At 41.4% G+C, this 19,827-nt stretch overlaps 1 protein-coding gene across 2 annotated transcripts in view; it reads left to right on the forward strand.

The window, feature by feature from the left end:
* Nucleotides 1–591: 591 nt before the first annotated feature.
* The window catches only part of CTBP2 (C-terminal binding protein 2), a 276,513-nt gene continuing 257,277 nt past the window's right edge, over nucleotides 592–19,827 (forward strand). Inside the window, exon 1 of one of the 2 annotated variants that reach the window (XM_042460080.1) lies at nucleotides 592–1,298. The gene's annotated coding sequence lies outside the window, so the exon portion shown is untranslated. The remainder of the gene's footprint in view (nucleotides 1,299–19,827) is intronic. The other variant, XM_042460079.1, reaches the window with a different exon arrangement.

Here is a 19,827-nt window from a genome sequence, read left to right on the forward strand (position 1 = left end):
CTTGGGCTCTGACCCTGGAGACTAGGGTTCAAATCCCGCTGGGCCAGTCACACTCTCTCAGCCTCAGAGGATGGCCATGGCAAACCCCCTCTGAGGAAACTTGCCAAAAGAAAACCTTACGAGGGCTTGTTTGCCTTATGGGTCGGAAACAACTTGAAGGCACACAACAACTCCTGATCCCTTTCCCTTGACACCTCCAAAGAAAAGCCCTGGCAGGGTCTGAAAAAGAGACCTTTTGGTTGCCAGGGGAAAAAAAAGGGAGGCTGGCACTTTTCTTCCTTCTTTCCTTCCCTCTTCCTTTCCTTTTTCTTCTGTTTGCGTAAAACGTGGCGTTCTGCCTCTCTCTCAAGTCCTGCCAAGTTGGAGCGGCGAAAGTCGAGAGAGAAAAGAAAAGAAAAAAAAGAAAGGAAGGAAGGAAGAGGAAATGAAAAGAGAGAAGAGGAGGGGGGTGGCGTTGGTGTTGGAGGAAATGGAGCCCCACCGAAGAGGAGTGGCTCCTCCTCCTTTTTCTTCTTATCCCCCCCTTTCCCCCCTCTACTCCTCCCCTCCTTCTCTCTCTCTCTCCCCCCTCTCTCTTTCTTTTCTTCCCTTTCTTCCTCGCTGCGTCTGTTTGTACTTTAGCTGATCCCCCCCTAATCCCCTGAGAAAGCCTATTTGCAGTGAGGAGTCTCTGTCGGGGGCGAGGCTGGTCCATGTGGGTCGGTGCCATTGGCTTTTGCCAAGGGAAGACCCCGCCTCTTGCCCAAAAAGAAAAAAAGAAAGAGGGAGAGAGAGAAAGAAAGAGAGAGAGAGAGAGACCCTACCTCTCTCTCTCTCTCCTAACACGACAGAGGAGGAGGAGGAGGAAGCCAAAGGCTGTCTGAAAAAGCAAAAGAAGACAACACACATCCCCCCACAACCCCCTTGCTTTGGTTTTGGGAGACTTTGCTTCCAAGAGAGAGGCATCCAAGTTGCCACTGGATTTTCTGTCCTTGTTTTCTGTTTTCTTCTTCTCCCCTCCTTTCTTCCTCTCCATCCTCCCAACTCGAAGGAGAAGAAGCAGCCCAAGGAGGAGAGGATTAAGTTTTTGGGTGTGTGTGTGTGTGTGTGTGGTTTGTGTCTTGTGTGTGTGTGGTGTGTGGCATCTGAAGGTGGGCTCTCTTGGGCGGCGAGGCGATCGAGCCACCGAGGCAAAAAAAAAAGGGCGAGAGAAGATGGAGCTCTGAGGGGAAAGAGACCAAATCAATAAGGAAACCCTGGCGACGCTTTTGGCCAAAGACCCGCCGCCGCTGTGGACCTTCAGAGCCGCTGCTGAGGAGGTAAAAGACCCAGGAGAGACCGAGCTGGGGAAGGGGGCTCCCTTTCCTCTCTTTCTCTCCTTTCCTTCCTTCCTTCCTCAGCCTCCTGCCCTCCGTCATGTCGCTGCCCGCGCTCCCTGCGTTTTCGCCTCACTGCGCCATCCAAGGAAGAGGAGGCAAGGGGAAGGCTGGCATCAACGTGTGAGGACATCTTTGGCCACAGACCTCACAGCCTCCTTCTCTTTCGCCTTCAACCAAGTCCCATTCCGGGGCCCATTTTAGGTCCCCCTCAGAGGCGCTGTGCGTAAAAGCGCGCAAAATGTGGCTTTGGCGAGAAGGAGGAGGACCTCTGCTTTTTTTGGCCCCTCTGTTGTTGGACATTTTGTGTGTCTTTGGGCTGGAGCCCAGGACTGGGACAGACCCAAACAAGTGGCCCTTGCCCTGAAAGGGAGAGAAAAGAAGAAGGGAGGGGAAAAGGAGGGGGAGAGAAAGAGAGATTTGTTTGGAAGGGCAGGAACTTCTTCTGTTCTTGCCCCTAAGCTCTGCCTTCCTCCATAGGTCGCCTGAGGAGATTTTTTGGGCAGGAAGGCAGAGCTTGGGGGCAAGAACAGAAGAAGTTCCTGCCCTTCCAAATAAATCCCCCCTCCCTTTCTCTTTCCCCCCCCCCTCTCTCTCTCTCTGGGTTTGAGTAAGTAAGAGACGTTGAACGAGGTGAAGTGGAAAGCTTTTGTTTTGCTGCCGGGGCTGATTGGGCTCATTGTTGACTTGCCCAGTCCCTGAGTGTGATGGACAACAGCTGCCAGCAGATTAGAGGCACAAGCCCTGCTGCTGCCAAAGTCTCGGCCAAGAAGACAAGGGTTTCAGGGGAGGAGAGAGAAGGGGGAGGAGGAGGAGAGGGGGAAGAGAGAGAGAGAGAGAGGTTTGGCCATGGAGGAAAAGGAGGAGGCGAGGAAAGGGAGAGGACGGAGGAGGGAGGTGGAGGTTTCCCACCCAGCCTCAGCCTGCCTCCCTCCCTCCCTCCAAGGCTCCGCAAAAGAGAGGCTCCTTCTGCCCTCCTTGTGGCTGCTGCACTTGGGAGAAAGTTTTCCTCCTCCTGGAAGTGCAAAGGGAGGCGAGGGCTCCTCTTTCCTCCCCTGCTTCCCTTTCTCTTGGGAAGCCCTCCTCCTAATCAAACTACTTTGTTGCCAACAGTGCGGCTGAGGAAGCTTCTCCAGAGCCTCCTCTTCCTCTGCCCACCAAGAAACAGGGACCAAATAGGCACACAAAGGGAGGAGGGGGAGATCCTTCGGAAGCAAAGAAAGAAGGATATCTTTGTTTTGGCGTTTTAATAGCAACAAGGCACCCCCCCCCCCTTTTTTTCCTCCCTCTTCCTTTCTCTCTTTGCAAAGCCTTGGGAAGCTTTCTGTTCCTTCTTTGTAGTTGTTTTGTTTGACCCTCCTTGCCAGGCGTCTCAGGTTTTATTTTCTTTCGCAGCCTCAGATCTGGCCCTCCGATTTCCTCTTTTCTCGGGGGAAGGTGTGTGTGGGTGTGTGTGTGTGTGTTTTACCTCTTCGGATACAAAATAATGACCATAATTACGATGGATCAGAAGGAGACTAGCCTCCCCTCCTTTTCCCCCTGAGCTGGCCAGATAAGAGCTTTGCGTCACATATATTGTTCATGGCAGCTTCTGTGTTTTGGGGATGGAGGAGGGGGACACCAGATCCTGGATTGTTTTGGGCTCTTTCTACTTGGGAGGGTCTTCTAGGAGGCTTTCCCTCGGCTGCCTTTCCTTCGCCTGCCTTTGGGGAACACAGCAGTCCCAAATCGCCTTGGGCACCTTTTTGGAAAGGGAAAATGGGAAGGGCTGCCTTTCAAAGATGAAATGGCCGAGCCTTTTGGAGAGGTGTTGCCTTCTGCGCAGATAAACAGAGAAACAGAGTAATCGTTCTCCTTAGCAACTCCTGTGGACACAGGGCTTTCTCACTGTTTCATGCAGATATTTCCCCCCCAAGGCATTTTGGGTGACAGACAAAACGCTTCCATCTGACCCCATAACCTGTCACTCTGAAGTTTTCTGGTTTTCTGGACCATCGTTTTTGTGTGTCATATCCATTCCCCCTTCTTTTCTACCTCCTTCCTTTGCAACAGATGCAGCACACAGTTGCGCCAAGATGCTTTAGCTGGTGTGTTTTGTAAATCAAATCGATATATACACCTTTCAAAGGAACTGCCTCTTGCGCAGTTTCTTGTGAAATAAATTATAGGAAAGCTTTTGTTTTGTTGGGGTCATTTGACGTCTGAACAGTGCATTTTAAAGCTTGGTATCTGTTCTCCAAGATTATCAGTATGCTTGTGTTGATTGAAATATATTACTCTTTAATTCAGCCCCAAAACTGATGGTGGTGGTGGGTTTTGTTTGGACAGAACCTTGGACTGGCAGATGGCTTCTACTTGGCTTTCAAGGAAAATGGTGTGAGTCTGGATTTTATGTGTGGTTAAATATCTCAACAGAACCCTGTTCCCCATACAATTTATATTACAGAAAGCAGGAAAATAACAGTTCAAGCAGTTTCTAAAAAACAAACAGCTAGTTTTAAAAATCAGCATACAGTGATCCTTTAAAGTTAATTGCAACCAATAAATATTCATTAAATTAATAAAAATGCTGCAGCTGTGCATTCATGATCAAGTATAATATGGACAAAACAACTGAAAACTATGTTAACTTCTGTGTGTAAATGGAATGATCTCAAATACAGTTTGATATTTTATAAACAGCTGAGAAAGAAGTGAGAAAGAGGTATCAGATTAATTTATGAACTTTCTGTTTTATCCTTGTTTGTTGGATAGGTGGAAGAAAGACTAATTGGTATTACTGGGGTATATAAATATTTGGAAATACAGTTGTAGCACAACACCGTATAGAACCAAAGTATCTTTACATCAGTGATATGGGAATTTTAACCAACAAGTTTTCATCGAGTTCAGTAGAACTTGATTGCATTCATGGTGTGTTTGTATCAGTGAACAGTTGCTCGGAGGGGGAAATGTAGGGGTTTATTTTATGTATTGGAAGATAGGGATGAAAACTATTCTTATTGCTTTGTGCCTTCAAGTACAACCCTAGGGCAAATCGATCATGGGCTTTTCTTGGCAAGATTGGTTCATAGGGGGCTCCCCCTTGCCTTCCTCTGAGGCTGAAAAGTGTGTGACCTGCTCAGTAGATTTCTGTGCTGAGCAGAGTTGTAATCCAGTGCTCAAACCACTACATCCAAAACTTCTGTAGACACCTTTAATAAGCCAAACTGAGAAGAACTGCATAGTAACTAAATACATAGAATAGTGTGAAGTAGTTCAGAGTTGACAATAGCCATTCCAAGTATACAAGGATTTGTAAAAGTTTTGCTTTTTGTAAGTTTACGTATGTAATTTCAATTTCGTGCAATACTAGAAACACAACAAGTCTTCAAGGTGGACAGAATGAATCTAAGTGCAAGTGTGCGTGTGTCTGTGTGTGTGTAATTTTTATTAAACCTAAACATAAGCACAAACAAATGTTATACAAATGTCTAAAACATATGTAAACAACAATAACAAAACAAATTTAACTAAACTACTGGACAAAAAACAAACACATGTTGCTGACTTCCCCTCTTCCAACAGATGAATATGTACCAGTATTACTACACTTCTCTATATATGATAATATATTTGTGCCCCTACAATAAACTGTCCATTTTACAAAACCTAAAGTTGATTTGTATCCCAAGTGAGACTGCCAATATGTAATAAACTAGTCCCAATCTTTCTTAAAATTGTTCAAAGATTTCTCTTTGATCAACAAATTGTCTATTTCATCAAGTTCACTTATTTTTGTCTGGCAATGCAAGTATATCCCTCGGAATAAATCTTGCCAAGAAAACCCAATGATAGGTTCACCTTTGGGTTGCCATAAGTCAGAAACTACTGAAAGGCACACAACAACAACAACAAATAAAATATTGTGTCGCTTGATACCCTCAGTCTAAGGTAAATGAAAGTAGAATTTGACAAACATTAGAGTCTGGACTGGAGTGATAGTAATGGATCTGAGGAGTGCATATTTGTAGGAGCTGTAGGTGGAATTTGTCAGCTGTGTTTGTCACCATTTTTACCAAAAGACTTTATGAGTACCATCTTCTTCATTCTTTTAACTATTAAAGACATAGTGAAAAATTGTGTGCATTATGATTTATGATGGTGAGGCTTTATTGAAGGAACTGTATAGTGAACACAGTTATTAAAAATTGTTTTGGAAGCATCAGTGAACAAAGCTGAAAACAGTGGAAATACTTGAGTATAGGGACAAGCTGTTAACATCTCAGTTTGGGGCTTTGGATGTTTTTCAGGTTCACTTGTGACTGAAGATGCTTATTTTGTAAAGTCTTGCTACAATTAAATTCAGTTCATGTGGCACTATAGAATCATAGAGTTCGAAGAGACCACAAGGACCATGATGTCAATATTTACATTATAGAACTGGTTTTTACTCCTGGATCATTTCTTGATTTTTGGAAACAAGAATGTGATGTAATATTTATGCTTTGGAAGTGTAAATAACAGTGTGATGCAATGCATGTGTGTCTCAAAATAAATCCTACTGTGTCCAGTAGGGCTTACTACAATAAATGTGTTTACATTTGCAGCGTAAAGAAATCAAATCAAAACTGGCTATTTTTCTTTTAAGCTTTTTTTAAGCTGTTACCTTCCTAATGGCAGATTGCCCTTTCTGATTTCTTAGGTCTGGCTTCCTTGGAGAAGCTGGATGGTAGGAGATCCTTTCATTCAGCTCTGCTTCATGCAGGCCTGCTAATGATTAGGTTGAAAATGTTAATGGTTTTTAGTGTTAATTACTGTGTGGATATTCAGAAGAGAGTGTAGGATTGTAGGATCATCATGTTGGTTGTTAGAATCCACCTTGAAATCTTTTAGGGTTATATGGGGGAATATTAATCTACATACCTTTTTGAATAAATAAATGCAGCCAGCATTTATGAGAGAAGTCTCATTTTAATAAGCAGCTGTACTGATGCTGACCCTGAGGTCAAAGGTTAGAAAGAAAAGGTTTCAGGAACAACTTATCTGCTCTAGACTCTGATTGCACAAAATTATCCACCAGGTTCTCTGTCCCTCCTGCCTGAGACTGCAGCCTTAAAGCAGAAGGCCTTTGTCCAGCCTGTTGCTGCTTAGCCCTTGAATTTATAGAAGCATGGGCTAACTCAGAATATGTAAAAAATACTCAAAAGGGTGAGAGAATCCAGCTACTGATTGATCAAGATTGGCAAATCATTTATCTTGGTTTGGAGCCACTGCATTGATTGGCCCTGACAGTGGTACTTTTCTCTTCCCCATATGTTTTTATACAGAGGGGTAATCAGAGTTATGAGGAGCCAGAATGCTATATGTATAGCCTTTTCCACATTACTGAGAGCTTGGAGACACTAGTGCCTGGGACACCTGGGCCCTGGCCATGGAGCTGGAGCATTCTGGAGTACTACTCCTGAAAAATAACTTTGCACAGTTGTGGCAGGATCTTATGTTTATTAGCACTCCCTGCCCACTCCCTTTCAAGTTAGTCCTAATCCCACTGTACCACAAGTGGAAAAACCAAGCTGCCATGATTTTCAGTATGTCCTTCAGCTTAGCTTGACTTTCCTTTTTTCTAAAAAAAAATGTTTTAACTAAAGATGACTGTGTCAGTTTGTTATGAAAAAAGTGTACACACATTGGCTCAATTGGTAGTTCATATTTATTGCAGTTGTACAATTTCAGCTCTAAATAATATTGGCTAAATTTTTATTCCAGATATAAAATCTACAGCTCTTTTAAATGGATATGAAGGAGTGAACCAACAGTTTTCGGATTGTGTTTGGTGAGGCTGTAATAAGTATATTTAAGATTTAAATCTGACGAAAAAACTGCCTTGGACTACACTGTTGCAGTTTATTCATGCTTTACGATGGTCTGTGTTTGATGTGGGCAATACATAAAGGTATGAAAGGGACTTGCAGTGGATGCATGCAACATGTTTTCTACACACATGGTTTCATGTGGCTGTGCACGCTCTTTGGTATTTTGCTCTTTATAGGCTACCTGTTTCTCATAGGGGGACAAGGGTGTAAATTTGGTAAATGCATCTGCCACTGTCAGTGAAATTGGCTCTCAGTGTGTCAGACCCCATCGTGCAAACTGACTGCCATTCATTCTTTTATCCCATTTATTTTGTTAAAAATATGGCTTTGTAGCTTAGCAGTATAAGGGAAGTCTTTGAAAGCCATGCTTCTTTATGGTGTCTTTCTATTTAGATTCAGTTTAACTGGATAACTCTTGCTGGGTGAATTTTTGAGGAGCTCCAGTTCCAGAATGTCAGTTAATACCAAATCACTCTTCCATGAATCACTTTTGAAAGCAAAGCTATACCCTCTGCCCTTGTGTGTTTCCTAAATGGGGAAGAAAATTAAGAGGAGAGGCAGTAATAGCAAAATGGTGCTAATAGCTTTCATTTTTAACATAGTAATTTTTGTAGGGAGGATGTGTCAACATAATATACTTGAACATGTCTTGGGTTCCAGTACTGATAATCTTTTTATGGTTAAAAAGCATCAGCCTAAATGTGCTGTGTCCCAGATGAAGGCTACAGATAGCCTTCTGTTCAAGATGAGGTTGGTGAAAACAAATCTTCCGTCAGGCTAGGTGCTGCACAGATAATACTGCTGTAGTTCTTGCTGTAAGACCATCTTCCTTATATGTTTAAAACATGGATTCTGAGTGGGAAATGCTTGACTGATAGAAACAACAACAAAATCCCAAGATAATGCTGTTACCAAATGTCCATTAAGCAATCTTGTCATCCACTAGTACAGACAGAAATGACTTTGTAGCCTTGATCCTAAAGGTACCTGCCACTGTAGCTATAGTTTAATTATGACCAAAGTTGGGGCTGCTGTAATATGCACACTTCTTTGGGAAATGTTCCCATTGAACACATGAGTAAACATGCATAGTTTAGTTGAATCAAGAGAACATGAGGTTTTCTGAACTGCAGCTATTCAGTAGCATTGATCTTGGTAGCCTCATTCTAAATTATTTGACATGATTCAGAAGGTAGTAAAAATACTATATAGGATACTCCTAGAAAGACTTTCTGTGGTTAAAATGTATGATTTTGTAAATAGCTGAATGGAACTCTAAATTCTCTGTCTGTACAGTCAGGCATCCATATCCACAGATCTGTATCCACAGATGGATTCAACCTCGGCTTGAAAGTACATTTTTTAAAATTTCCAAAAAGCAAACCTTGATTTTGTCATTTTATATAAGGGACACCATTTTACTATGCAGTTGTATATAATGAAACTTGAGCATCCATGGATTTTTGAATCTGCAGGGTGTCCTGGAACCGAACCCCAGCGGATACACTACAAAGAGCCCACTGGGAATGAGCAAAATGTTTGTTGTTACTATTTGCCATTAAGATGATTTTGATTTATAGTGACCTATGAATGAGAGACCTGAAAACTCTTCCCAGTCATTAACTGCATTGCTGAGGTCTTGCAGAGTCAGGACTGCGGGTTCCTTGACTGAATCAATCCGCCTGTAGTGTGATCTCTGCTTTTTCCAGTTTCTGGACTCTAACTCTCTTAACCATGGTGGTGGGAATTGAAATTCAACCACTGTAAAAACAGGTTGCACTGAGGCCTGCAGGTGGGAGAGGGAAGAAACCAAAGCTCTGATTAGTTACTCCCTTCCTGCTTTATCACCTCACATATCTGTGTCAGTCACTTCTATTGCAGAAGGAAAAGGCAAAAACAAAAGAGCCTTTTGTAAAGTTTCCACTGCTTTATCTCCTGGAGTCAGTTCTTATTTGCAACTGATAGATAACTAAGTGTGTGGCTATCTGTAACTTTGGTTTTCCTTTCTAACTGAGCAGTTGTTAATTGCTGTATGTGTAGTTGTTATCACACACCCCAGCCTATAGTTTCTACATAAGGAGTAGTGGTGTGGCTCAAACCAGCGTAGAAGTCCAAACACTGATTCCAAATCCCTTTCTCCTTACTGCCATCCATTTACAAGGTCACTGCGGTTGTTTATGGTGAGGAAAATTATCATGTGTGTTTGGTAAAGATTCCTGTGGTGGCACAGAACCCCAGGAGAGGCAGATGTGTTTATAGACCCAGTGAGAAGTTCCTTCATCTATTCTGATAATTTACCTTGCTCTTTTTTTAAAACAAACAAACAAAACCACACAGGCACTTAAAAAACCCTACATGTATTGTTTGGTATTTTGCAATATATGTTTAAATAGCTGTTGGGGCATCTTTTCATTTGGAAATACACAACACCTTAGTTGCACCAGAGTATGTTATCCATCTGTGGTGCTGTCAAACAATCAATTGCTGTTTATTTGCTGCAGTGTGTGCCAATTATTATTTAAGTAGCCCCCTGAAGCACAGTGTGATAAGGGAAGAAGGGGAATTGAGATCTAATCTTTATGAGGAGGTATTCTCTAATGAGGCTTGTAATGGGCACTGATTCATTGGTACTAAATATGACCCAATATTAAAATGATGTTGTCAGATCCTGTTTTTCTATACTCTTCTACTTAATATCTCTGGAAGAGAGCAAAGAGCTGTCTGATTTTGTCCATGGTAAATTTATTCCTCTTCCTCCTTCTCTGATAAGAACAATCTTTCTGTATTCAGGTCCACAGCAAACTCCCAAGAATCCTCTTTGCATTTCCTTTACCAGTGATACACTTCTAAGGCCTACCACTCCCTTGTCCCTAATTTACTTTGTCGTGAAAAGTTATCTCCTCCTTCAGTCAAAAAATACTGAAACTGGGATCTGTGCCCTCTTCTCTTATGATTTCTTCAAACCTTTCCTCTATTTCTCTGTCTAACTTAACAAATTAACTGTCTAGTTGTCCTCACCTAACCACCCCTCCATGTGTTCTTTGACCCTGTAATCTCCAAACATCCACGAAACCTATGTGTTGCCTTAAGATCATTGGAGGAAAGAGCATATAAATCAAATAAATAAATGAGGCATCAGTTATGAAGTGTGTATAAATAAATGCTTCTGACTGTATTGAAACAGGAAAGTTGAGAAATTAGTTGTTTTCCTGTCTTTAAGTTGCAACTTGTACACGTGTGCACCTTTTGCAATAATTTTAGCATGCATGTATGTTGCACCTGGACATTCATTCATGAATAAAAGAAAAGACTGAGAAGTTGTTCTGAAATGTGGTCTTCATGTATCTGCCTTCCTGATAATTCGAAGCCACTAGCTTGTGTGGAATGTTTGTATAAGACATATCAAGCTATAAAAGGTCTTACATGATTGTGGAAAGGATACCTCTTCAAATTTAGTCTTGTTACTATATAAATTATCTTGCACAACCCTTAATGCTGATTGGATTCATTCAGTCCCCACTACTGATTTTTGTTAAAATTATTGTACCAGTGTGTGGCCCCTCCTTTTTCAGTGACTTCTAATTAGTCTTGAAACAGCTTTCTGGGGTTAGACTGAGAGACAGAACTATGCACTGCCTTGACAAATGTGCTCACAAAACCACCTTTGCTAAGGAATAATGAAGATGGGTATAAACTAAAGTCACTTATTTAGAATGTGTTGATAGGAAAGGTATTCAGGTACCTACAGATTCTAACATCTTGCTCCCGATTTATTTTCTTTGCCAGGTGTTTGTCTGGATGTGAAGATGTACCCTCTATGCTTCTTGAAGCCTTTCAAGTAGGGTGTTGGTAAAATGATTGAAAACAGCCTAAAGACTCCAGAACTGAATACGAGTCCAGGAAAAGGACTTAGAAAGTTTTTGATGAAAGGCACAATTCCACATGCTCTTCAAAAATGCATCTATGTTTAGGAACATGCAAATAGGGCTTCTGATCCCCCCCTTGATTTCTCACACTTTGCTGAAGAGGCTGTGGCTTTTGCATCCATGCATACAATTTTTGACTTGTTTGGCCTGTGTCCTGTGAGTTTGCATTTGAGAATCTCTTTCCTTCCCCCTGAAAGCCCTAGCATTACAGCTGGACCCGTTATCTTGTCCTGATTGTAGTTAGACAACAAAAATGCATGTAGTGAAATATCTGTTGATGTCTAGTGTTGTTTTGTATAATTTACCATTGCTTGTCTCTATTCAAATAACCATTCTAGGTAGTGATGACAATGAAAATATTATTGTTCACTTTCCCCCCTCCCCCTGTTTTTTTTTAATTCAAATAATGGGCCATTAGTTGCCAAGTTGTATGATTTGTATAGATCATCTGAATCTAGTAATTTTGGGGGGTGGGGGTGGGGGACTGACTTCATTTTAGTGCAGAATGCACACAAAAAGATCTAGGTTGTTTACACATGTGAACTAGTGGGGAACTTTTCAAGAACATCACATGTTAATTTCTCTGGATTTCTGTTTGCTCAAATTTTGATCCCTTAACATTCAGAGCAGTCCATTCTCTAAAGAATTGTCGTCTGGTACATTCCACTATGAACACATACTGGTAAAGAAAATAGTAGAGATCACGCTCAGCATTTTGGATAGCCTGCCTGTCAAGTATAAAGTGTCAAAGCAAAGCTTGCTTGGAGTTATTTGAAAAGGTGATAGAAAAAGAATGGAGCAAATTATAGGAAATCTGGCGGTTGTGTGAATAAATTCAGTGCTGTGTAATTTAAACTTTAAAATAAGCAGTGTTTTGAGTTGTCATCCAGTTTCGAAAGTCTCAAGCGCCAAGGGTAATCTTGTGAAAACACTACACATGATTGAAAACACAAGTTTAAAATTGAGGTCACTTAACTATAATAGAATGGTGTTCTGCAATAACAAAATCCTAAAGTTTGTTGGTGCATACATCTGTGCCCATATTGTGTTTTAAACCAAGCTTGTTTGAAACTCAGTCTACAAAAGAAGTGTTATGCTTGCAATTAAATTTATATTGGAATATGGAATATTATTCCAAAGATTCATGCAGCCTTTTTGAAATCAGCAATGCTTTTATCAAACCTGTGTGCTCTTCCAGGAAGTTGTTATAGTTGCCTTTAGTATTACTTTTTTAAATTGAGAATTGGAGAGCTGGTATAATTAGTGGTTAAGAGACAATGGTAAATGTCAGAAAATTCCTCATTGGGATCTCCTCTTTGTCTTGAATTCACTAAGTAGCCTAAGTTAAATATTATTATTAATAAAACTGAATTCATTGAACCCTTTTAAACTTTCCCATTCCCTCTTTTCCCTGTTTTGATACTCTTCAGTCTGTGTGTGCGTGTTTAAATATGACAGCAGGAAATATTTCAGTGTCATATTTTAACCGTCAGGGGATAGCCACTCCCTGTCCAATTACAGAATATAATCATTTGGCCAAAGAAAACATATTTACAGTGTTGTGACTTTATTCTCTAATTAAATTTTGTTCAGTTAGAAGGACAAAGGTCTTTACGTGTCTTCTAAGACAGACTAGAAGACTTGTTAAACATTGTGACTGCAGCAGAAACCCTAAGAGTCAGTACCTTAAATGTAAATTACCTTGTGAATAATAATTTCCTGGTGGCAAGTATTGGGTAAAGTTTGGCTTTAGGGAAGCTCTTGTAACCAGGAGAAATGTGGCTTGTATTTGGAGGATTAGTTTGTAGTTAAGAGAATTAATCTAGGAGAGCCTTGGGTTCATGTACTTCTCTCTCGATTCCTCCTCTAGCATGGCCAGGAATAGGAGTTTGGAAGATTTTGTCTTACTTTTTGCTAATTATAATTTATCGTTAACTGGAGAAAGTGGCCATAATCTGTTTGATGATGTTGTGTTCCACTTATGGCAACCTTAAGGTGAATGTATCAAGGTTTTCTTGGCAAGTTTCTTCAAATGGTTCTGCTGTTGCCATCCTCTGAGGCTGAGAGAGTGTGACTTGCTCAAGATTACCCAATGGGTTTCATGGCTGGGATTCAAATACTGGTCTCCAGGATTGAGTCTAGTGCTCAAACCACTACACCACACTGTCTCATCAGTGTGACAAAACAAGAAAACATCAAATCTTAGTTCAAATTAACTACATTTTACTGAAAGTGAGGTGATACTGGTTAATTTAGATAAGAAGGGTGAATGAAAGAGGAGGAGGAGGAGGAGGAGGAGCAGGAATAACTAATACCCCAGAGGACAGGATCAAAATTCAAAATGACCTTAATAGATTAGAAAGCTGGGCCAAGATAACAAAATGAATTTCAACACAGAGAAATGTAAAGTACTGCACTTGGGGCAAAAAAATAAAAATGAAATTGTTTTGTCCCAAGAGCAATACTATGGACTTTGGGTGTAGTAAGGCCTCTGGCTCTTGGGATCACAGCCAGAACAAAAGACTTGTCCACAAATTTCTTAAGTTTTCAAAAGCTTTACTAGTTATAAACACAAAAACATGAAACTGATCTCCCTTTTTTTATAGTCCTTCTTAAATACCTTGCTCTCTCTTCTTGGTGGGTTTTACCTTTCTTTTTCTGTGGACTTTTTTCTTCTTCTTCTGTGGACTTATCTTTGTCAAAGGAAAATACTCTCTCCAGGTCTGACTTGGCTGAAATCTTACTACACAACTAGCTGGAGAGAGACAGTTAAGAGACCCTGGGATTTCCCTTTCTTAAAGCTGTAGATCTCTATTTCCCCTTCTAAACTAATACATAGAAAAGCTAATATAATCTCAACTAAATATATGTCTCAAGAGCATCAAAGATGCTCTGGAGGCATGACAGATGGGGGACAGCTGGCTGAATGAGACTCTCTGAAAGGGATCTAGGAGTTCTAGTAGACCACAAGTTTAACATGAGTCAAAAGTGTGATGCAACAACTAAAACGGCCAATGCAATTCTAGGCTGCATCAATAGAATTATAGTGTCTAGATAAAGGGACTTAATAATGCCACTCTATTCTGCTTTGGTCAGGCCCCACCTAGAATACTGTATCCAGTTCTGGGCACCACAATTCAAAAAGGATGTTGAGAAATTGGAGCATGTCCAAAAGACGGTGACTAAAATGGTGAAGTGTCTGGAAACCATGCCTTATGACAGGGGTTCCCAAACTGGGGGTCGCGACCCCTTCTCGGGGGTCATCAGGTTGGGAATCCCCCTGCCTCCCTCCTTAACCTTCTCCCTGTGAGTGTCCGCGCTGGCGCAGGCACGCGCAAAGGAGGAAGGGGTGGGTGAGGGCCACCTCCTCCTCCCTTCCTTCCCTCGGGTGCAGCACCTGCGGGGAGGAAGGGACGGGTGGGGGCCGCCTCCTCCTCTTCTCCCCGTCGCTGCTAGGCAACCGCAGGGAGAAGGGGACGGGACTGCAAGCCCTAGCGGGCTTTGCGGCTGGAAGTCCCACCCCTTTTCCCTTGGCGGCCTCCCTAATTGGTTGGGAGGCCAGGAAGGGGCGGGACTTTCGGCTGCAAAGCCCGCTGAGGATTGTAGGTGGCCGAAAGTCCCGCCCCTTCCCGGCCTCCCAACCGATCAGGGAGACTGTGGGCGGGATTTTCGTCCCCAATGGGGGTCGCAGCCCAACAAAGGTTGGGAACCTCTGCCTTATGAGGAGAGACTTAGGGAGCTGGGTATGTTTAGCCTTGAGAAGAGACGGTTAAGAGGTGATATGATAGCCCTGTTTAAATATTTGAGGGGATGTCATATTGAGGATGGAGCAAGCTTGTTTTCTGCTGCTCTAGAGAATAGGACCTGGAACAACGGATGCAAGCTACAGGAAAAGAGCTTCCATTTCAACATTAGGAGGAACTTCCTGACGGTAAGACCTGTTCGACAGTGGAAGACTCCCTCAGAGTGTAGTGGAGTCTCCTTCCTTGGAGGTCCTTAAACAGAGGCTGGATGGCCATCTGTCAGGGATGCTTTGATTGAGAATTTCTGCATGGCAGGGGATTGGACTGGATGGTTTTTGAGATATCTTCCAACTCTATGATTCTAGTATGTAGAAAGGAAGGAGACAGAACCTGTATATACTCATGTATAAGTCTAAAAATTTTAGTCAAAGAATTGACAAAAAAAACAAAACCCTGGGTCAACTTATATACATGGGTCAATGTAAGTACTGTACTTTAACTCTTATCAAAAAAGGAACCATGCCCTTTTAAAAGGTGAGAGCTTAATCTCTTCTAGGAAGACCTAAAAGAAGCATCAACCCCCTCTACTATCTCATCCATCCAGCCTTTAGGGTACCTGTCAAAATTTTAAAAGATCTTTAGCATTGTTTTCCTTTGCTTTATTCTTTACATCCTTTGTTACATGCTGCTAAGTTTTACCCTCGACATATCCACAAGTCATCTAAAAATCCATAATTTTGGCACCCAACCCTGCCCTCGACTTATACATGAGTTCGACTTATAGTCGAGTATATATAGTATTTCTTGCTTGTCTGGTAGCCCTGGTCTGGTTGCAAAGTTCTTTTTACAGTGTCTTCTGGCCATTTGGAATTTTAGAATGTCATGTATGACCAGTTAGGTTCTAAATACCTTGAAGGCACCAGATCTTGGCTGATCATGGAAGCTAAGCTAGGTCAGCCTTGGTTAGTACTTGGACAAGAAATCCTGAGTGCTGTAGGCTATGTTTCAGGCAGTGACTAACCATCTCTTGCCTAAAAAAAATCCTATGAAATTCATGGTCACCATAAATCAGTAGGCTACTTCAAGGCACATATATACATAAGATTAATGACATTAAGGCCTTGTTTGTATGTTACTTTAATTTAATTAAAATACAGCACATATTGTTAGGCCAGGATAATTTGAAAAACAAATGAATGACTTGGATTGGTGAAAGTCATTACTTTAGTATAGATTTCTTAGTAAAGATAACAGCACAAAATAGAACAGAATACATGAGCTATCATATTTCCACAAGCAGTATTGTCACTTGTATGCAATGTAATTATATTTTGTATACTTGCCAATTAAGCAGTTATGTTTTTGATAGGAGGAAAATTACCTCTTCAAGAGATTGAAGAGGAGCCTTGCACAACACCAAATCAAATAAACTGTACATATGCCAAAGTGTGTTGTGCATGTAGTTACAATTTCAAAAATTAGTACTGTACTGACATACATTTGGCAATATTCCTATTGAAAGAGTATCCTCTATGCTTCTTGAAGCCTTTCAAGCAGGTTGTTGGTAACGATTACTCAACGAGCGAGTGATCATCTGCACCATTCCCACCTCTCTGTTGCTTCTGAATAAGTTGTTAATGTTTCAGATGATGACACAGTTTGGTCTGTTTATTTGAATATTGAAAATCAAGGGTTGGGAATAAGGTTTTTACTCTACAGAATTTTTGTTTTGATTTGTTTGCTTTTTAAAGGCAAACTAACTCAGTTGGTTCTTTTTGTACACCATAATGGAAATGGTTGAATTGATCATTGCATCTTACAATGGTTGAACTTGAAACCTAGTTTTACAATTCTGAATTGTGAAAACTTGGGGAAGATGAGGATGAATAGTATTTGCCTTTTGAGAAAGAGGGGTGCAGGCTTTAGTCATTGTGCCCAGTGACTTAATCCATAATAGGTGATTAAGTGGTAGTGTTGATAACAAGTACAACTCAGGAGTTCTCTCTGTGTAAGCAGTGTTGGTTTCCTGGCTCTGCTCACTTTGTGCTAAACCCAAGAAAAAAGAACTTTAAAGGTTTGGTTTCTGGTCTGTTTCCAGAGAAAGCAGCTTAAAATGGTAAATGATGTGATGTTTAAGAGAAACTGTTATCTTCCTTTAAAAAAGTGTGAAGGAACTATGTAAAGGTTTTGTATTCTGTACACTTTCTTTACTTTAATAATACCAGACAAACAATGACTTAATAATTCTGTCATTCTGGAAAGATCCACTAGTACAGAAAAAAACAAGATGTTTATACATTAAAGAAATGTCATAATTAGGACCATGGTAGCCAGGTCAGCAGTGATATCCAAAAATCAAATTGTGGCAATGAACAGGGAGAGACTCTGGTGAAGAATCTCATGCCCTGGTTAAATCTGTTATTCCAGTCTGATCCTGCAGACTTCCCCAGATGAGCGCATCCCTTTCTGTATGACACTTGGGATTCTCCCAACTTTTGGATTGGTTTTCCCCATTCTGAAAGGTTTAAATACCTATTCTAAAGCTTTGGTGACTTTTGCCATAATGAGTGGTGTAGGTGAATGAGGGTTATACTGCCATGTAAAGTATCTGCTAATAAATAGCTGCAAGTATTTGGCCATTTGAAATCAAATATATTGTTAACCAGCTGGGGGCAGGCAGCCTTTCTGTTGCATTGTGGATCTTATCAGTACGACCCCTGTAATCCTTGTGCCATTACTATTGGTGTAGCCTTTTCTTCCCAATTGGCAAATCTTAATGTTGCTGTGTTTACTAGCATACCTGGGAAATGAGATGCTCAGCTTGCCTTAATTTCAGAGCAAAGAATAAGAGATCATCTAATTTATTATTGTCACCATCATCCGTAGAGGCCGATGCCTAAATATTAAGTGTGAGAGTGTATGAGTTGGATCCCCCCCCCAGCTCTTGCATTAAATGCTTTGATAGCATGTTCATTCTTGCCCTTCCTGTCAGATGTATTAGCTGCAACAGCAACTTAAGACTGCCATCTTTTATCCATTGTTTGTCTTCATGTTTCAGAGATTCTGCAGTCCTCTAGAGCTTTTAATATCATAATTGCTGCATTTTGGTACATTGTGAAAGCATGGGGCATCTTGCTCCTTTTGATTTTGGGGTCTGTTTATTTGGTAGTTTTCTGGTGTGATTCTTTTCCTCTGCCATGCAGTAGCATAGTCAATATGTTCTATGTAAATTGATTACTGCAGGTTTTTCCTTAGGTCCAAATGTTTGATCATTCTGGAAGCTGGTGGTTAAGCCACTTTGCCTGTACTGTAGTTTTTGTTGTAGTCTTATGTTTTATGCTTTTTTGCATTGTCAGTGCCCGTCTTACTGTATTTTGCTCTTGCCATTTTACAAGCTATGAGGTAATATAGCCAGGAACATCAATATCTTTGTTTGGTTTCATTTATCTGTGGCATTTACCTTTTTCAGCCCAGACCTCAGTAAAAGGCAATTACTCGTGTTCTCCAGAATGACACTAAGCTTTTCACCTTTATTTTGCTTCAGTGTGATATACTGAGCAAGACTACCAGTTTATATGTATTGCAGTGCCTCTGCAACACTTTAGAATTGAGGGGGGAAGACAAGCAGATGAAATGAATGTGAGGATGATGAGTGCCAGAGAAAAGAAATAAGCTGTGTATTTCATGAAAAGGGTAAAACTTGCACTGGCATCAGCCACCCTGCATCAGTGTATTTTGCAGAACATTTCCTGGCCATCAAATCCAATTAATAACAGATTCAGTTCTGGCTCCATTTTGCAGCTGGTTGCTAGCAGCAAGTTTGTGGGAGTCAGTGTGGTACAGCCGTTTAGTATCATGGATTCAATGGGCCTGATTCTTTGTTGCCCTAAGCTGTGTGCAGTCGCAGTACTGTGCAAACTAGCCATACAATGATTGCAATGATATTGCCGGGTGGTATGCTTTAAATTGCTAGGAGATTTTAGGCCCCTTGTGCTTTGAGCTTTAAACTCTCTCTGATGGAATTTAGGATTTAAAAATGATTTCTAATCATTCCAGTAAGATTCAGCAAAGAATTCTGGGTTTGCTGCACAAATTTGTAGAGTGCCTATATCCCAATGCTGCATTTCAATGTGTGTGGTATTCTTGGGCTGGACTGGAAGACCTACAACCTGTGGTGAAAGCCACAGAACATTGTCTGTTGCATGTTTGATTCGTGATAGATTGGATGGATGCAGTATAGGGCAGGGTGATCCGACTAGAGCAAATGTGGGTCACATGTGGTCCCTTGCACCCCTTTGTAAGCTTCCCTGGCACTTTGGGAAAGGAAATGGATCATCTTCTCCCTATGCTTATAGGGCTCCGCATGCAAGATGATGCTTGGTACCTTTCAGAACTCTACAGATTGCTACCGCAGCAACTGTGGTGTTGTCAGATGTTGGAATGGCTATAGTAGCATGGAATTCAATAGTAATGAAGGCTCTCAGTGAGTTTCAGGATGTTGTTGTCCACTCATGAACTAAGCTCAAATGTTTAAGACAGATAGAACAATCTGCTTGATGGTTCTCTCCATCAAATTGCTCATGAAATGCAGAGAAACAATATTTATGTTCATTTGAAATGTAGTGCTTTAGTCACGTTAATAATTTCTGAGTTTTGTCTGTTCTTACTGGTAATTTAAAATAGACTAAGGGGCAAAACAGACCACCCTAAAAGGGTGGATTGAGGATGCCCTGGCACCGATCACCCCGGCACTGTGGCAGCCACATGCCGCAACTCCAATCCACCCGGAGCTGGCCCAGTAGGAGGGGAAAAGATCTACTCTTATTTGGGTTAGTAAAAAGCCGCCTTAGGCAGCCCCACTGCAACCCCTGGGTGGCTTCAAGTCACTCCTGGGACATGCGGCGTCAAAACACCAAGACCCCAGCGGCTTGAAGCCATCCCTGCCTAA

The sequence above is a fragment of the Sceloporus undulatus genome, chromosome 3 (genome assembly GCF_019175285.1).
Source record: "Sceloporus undulatus isolate JIND9_A2432 ecotype Alabama chromosome 3, SceUnd_v1.1, whole genome shotgun sequence".
In the NCBI taxonomy this organism is placed as follows: Eukaryota; Metazoa; Chordata; class Lepidosauria; order Squamata; family Phrynosomatidae; genus Sceloporus; species Sceloporus undulatus.